This window comes from Mirounga angustirostris, unplaced genomic scaffold (genome assembly GCF_029215605.1).
Source record: "Mirounga angustirostris isolate CCGP_5_RB_7025 unplaced genomic scaffold, mMirAng1.0.hap1 SCAF_12, whole genome shotgun sequence".
Classification (NCBI taxonomy): domain Eukaryota; kingdom Metazoa; phylum Chordata; class Mammalia; order Carnivora; family Phocidae; genus Mirounga; species Mirounga angustirostris.
Window position 1 is genome coordinate 61,012,322 of NW_026991720.1, and position 4,132 is coordinate 61,016,453.

The 4,132-nt window shown below is 43.2% G+C and overlaps 1 pseudogene; it reads right to left on the minus strand.

The window, feature by feature from the left end:
- Positions 1–221: 221 nt before the first annotated feature.
- LOC123835790 (serine/threonine-protein phosphatase 2A catalytic subunit beta isoform-like) lies at positions 222–3,143 on the minus strand (annotated as a pseudogene).
- Positions 3,144–4,132: the final 989 nt, after the last annotated feature.

Sequence of the window (4,132 nt, forward strand, 5' to 3'; positions counted from 1 at the left end):
AGAAGCTTTGTCTTTTTATGTGGCACATCTAATGGTCCATCTGAAAACAAGTATTTTGAATGTTAACTATTCTCTGACAATTTGGAGTTACTGTTGCTCTTCCCATTTCCATTAGGTCAATATAAGGTTTGTGGTAACACTGTACAAGTTTAAAATTTCATTACAGGAAGTGGTCTGGGGTACTCTGAGTAATATTTGGCTCACCTCTGCTGCGTGCTGGGTCACACTGCAAGAAAGCATTTTAGAGTATTCTCAAGTTCCATGATTGCAGCCTGATTACCATAAGGATAACAATAGTTTGGAGCAGTGAAAATCGTTACTACATTCTGGTCGTGGCACCAGTTACATCCATCCATCACCAGCTGGTGAGCTCTGGACACCAGTGGGAGGCCACTGACATGATTAAATGTTTCAGAAATGTCTTGCCCAAAGTTGTAACCAACTCCTTGACAGGATATACCCCAAACCCCCTGATCGTCTGGATCTGACACAGCAAGTCACACATTGGACCCTGATGAGGAACTTCTAGGCTCTCAAGCCCTCTGATGTGATCCAGTGTAGCTATGGATGGTGAGATGTCACCATGGAGATGGACTAGCTGCCCATCCACCAAGGCAGTGAAAGGAAGACAGTCAAAAAGATCTGTACAATATTTCCAAACATTCGCATTTCCATATTTCCTTAAACACTCATCATAGAAACCATATACTCATGTGATCTGTCTGCTCTCATGATGTCCTCGGAGAGTGGTGATGTGTTCACAGTAACGAACCTTAACAGCTACAAGCAGAGTAACTGTTTCAACTGAATATCCTCTGTCACCATAATCTTCCATAAACAAAAATCTCCCATAATCTCCCACTCTCCCATAATCTCCCATAAATATCCTCTGTCAAACATAATCTCCCATAGTTTGTATCTGATGATTTGCCACCAATTCTAGACAGTTCCATGAGATCATGAAACTGCCCATGTACATCTCCACAGATGGTGACTGGACATTGAACCTCTTGTACGTTGGATTCTTCTGTCAGGTTCTCTTTAGCCTTTGTGGCTGCTGGTGGCTGCCCCCTGCAGGACCGGTCCCCGGCCGCTGCCGTCCTCCCCTCCTTCTAGTCCCAGAGCTCAGTTCTCTGTAATGGCAGCCGCCCGCATGGTGACATCATTCCAGGTGTTTTTGTTGTTGTTGTTGTTTAAGATTTTATTTATTTGACAGAGAGAGACACACACACAGTGAGAGAGGGAACACAAGCAGGGGGAGTGGGAGAGGGAGAAGCAGGCTTCCTGCCGAGCAGGGAGTCCGATGTGGGACTTGATGCAGGGCTCGATCCCAGGACCCTGGGATCACAACCTGAGTCAAAGGCAGATGCTTATCGACTGAGTCACCTAGGTGCCCCCCAGGTGTTTTTTAAAAAATAATTTTTATTTCTTCATTTATACTCTGATGAGGCATTGTCATCACACCTTTAATTCCTTAAGCATTCTTTTACTCTTCAAACACATTTATAATAGCTGCTGTGAAGTCTGTTTGCTAAGTCTGCTATCTCACCATGTGGCTCCTTTTAAAAGCAGTTTTTATTGCCTACGATTTTTTCCTATGTATGGATCACACTTTGTTGTTTCTTTGCAGATCTCAGGGTTTTGTTGTTTTGTTTTTTTGGAAGTAAAGTATTTTAGATATATTGCAGCATATCTGGATACTGAGAACTCCCTGGGGGTCATTCCTTTGTTTGTGGGGTCATTTATTTGCTTAATGACTTTGTTGAACTACTTCTGCAAATTTTAATTCCTTTCCAGTGTTCAGGCTCTCATGTTCCTACTCAGATTTCTTTCCATTGTTTTTATCTCTTGGTCTGGCTCTGTAAAAGTCACCCCTGGGTTGGCATAAGCTACTTATTGGCTTGGAGGCTGCTAACATTCACTTCTAGGAGTTCATGTGTTGTCATATATTCCTTCAGGGACGAGTAGCTTAGAGATCCCCATTTGGAACTCTCCCAAGAGGCAGTAGCTTGGGGTATGCATTGTTTCCCAGACCATCAGGGATTAGTGTGATTTTATTTTTATACCTAGCTTTCTAGTAGTCCCTAGGTGAGGGTGATTTATCATTCAGTTTATGCCTGGTCAGTTTGTGTTTAAACCCCATACGGCAGTGAGGGTTCTGCCCTCTGTTGATGGGCCATGTGCCATGGGGAAATGCTTACAGTCGGCCCCTCTGCTAAGTGGTTGCTACAGAGTGGACGCAGTGCAGCGCATGTGTATAGTCTTCTTGACTTCCAAGACGGTCTATGATCCTAGGATGGCTCTTCTTTTTCTCTGGTTACCCTCTCTCTTGGCTGACCTCAACAAATTTTACATTGTTTTTAAAACCACCCGGAGGCATAGAATTTCCCATTCTGGGTTCCAAATTGAGCAGATTGCCTCAGCCAGAGCTGCAGCTCCTCCTTCTTATGGCCTGCCTTTCCTCCTGGGCAGCATCTTCGCACCGCTCACCACTGCTGGGGGTAAGAACTTGCTTTTCCAAGAGTGGCACCCTGGTCTTTAAGTGGCTGTAAGGAAATGGGCAGGATGGCTGCCCCTTGGCCTTTTGACTTGCCCCTCCTGACATGGAACTTTTGCCCTACAAGGGAGGCAGGCCAAGGACAAGAGGGGTAGTGGTATTTTCAGCCTGCTGCATTTAGGGTGAGCTTCTGCTTTCTAAGTAGTGATTGGGTGAAAAAGGGAAACCTGTTTCTCTCAACTGTATTTGCCTGGGTAGAACTTCCGCAACACGAGGTTGGGATGAAGGTGAGAAATGGAAACACTGGCCCTTGACTAGGAGCTCAGGGGAGGGCGGGAGTTTCTCTTCTTGGTAGCATCTGCCCAGGGAAGAGCACCTGGACTAGAGGTTCTGTAAGGCAGAGCTAGGAGCTGGGGGGTTAAGGGAGCAGTTTGTGCAAGGCTCAACTGCCACATGTTTTTGTTGTTCTGAGATTTAGTACATTTTCTAAATGAATGTTTCTCCATTCATTCACAGTTTCCAGAGACTTTAAATGATTTTATTTATAATTTTTACCAGTTAAATTGGTGTTTTGCTGGAAAGAGTGTTCAAGTATCTTACTCTGCCATTCTGCAAGTCTCACCTCCTTCACATTCCAGAGCTTCATATTTAGCTAAGTAGCATAAATTTATACTCTGAATTGTACATCCTTTTCAGATTTCCACTCCTGCCTGACAAGGTCAGGAATATGAAATAAGAATAGTAGAAAAATTGTCCCTGAAATTGGAGGGGGAGACAAACCATGAGAGACTATGAACACTGAGAAACAAACTGAGGGTTCTAGAGGGGAGGGGGGTGGGGGGATGGGTTAGTCTGGTGATGGGTATTAAAGAGGGCACGTACTGCATGGAGCACTGGAAGTTATACACAAACAATGAATCATGGAACACTATATCAAAAACTAATGATGTAATGTATGGTGATTAACATAATAAAATTAAATTTAAAAAAAACTTAGGGGCGCCTGGGTGGCTCAGTTGGTTAAGCGACTGCCTTCGGCTCAGGTCATGATCCTGGAGTCCCGGGATCGAGTCCTGCATCGGGCTCCCTGCTCGGCAGGGAGTCTGCTTCTCCCTCTGACCCTCCTCCCTCTCATGCTCTCTGTCTCTCATTCTCTCTCTCTCAAATAAATAAATAAAATCTTTAAAAAAAATTAAAAAAAAACTTAATCACTAAAAAAAAAAAAAGAAAGAAAAATTGTCCCTGGGGGGTACATTTCAATATTCTGATAGATAACTCCCATGACCAGTTATAGTCCTCCACACAAACTCTGCAAATAAGATAAGTATATCCTGAATAAGACACAGGAATCAAAACTACTTCTGACTCAGACTTTGGCACTAGAGGTCCCTTCCAACTTCTAGGCACCCACAAGCTGTTTGGGAACGAATGACATTTATTTTTTACACTAAGATCTTATTTCTATTTCTCTTTCTTTTTAAACTGATTTTCTTTCAAGTTGATCAATATTTTTGAAGAATGATAATGCAAGTTTGGCTTTTTTTGTTCTTTCTTTTATTCCCCTTTTCAAGAGAATCCTTTCAAAAGATATTAAATGTCAACCCAGGTGATAGGCATCTTCAGCTGGAATCAATA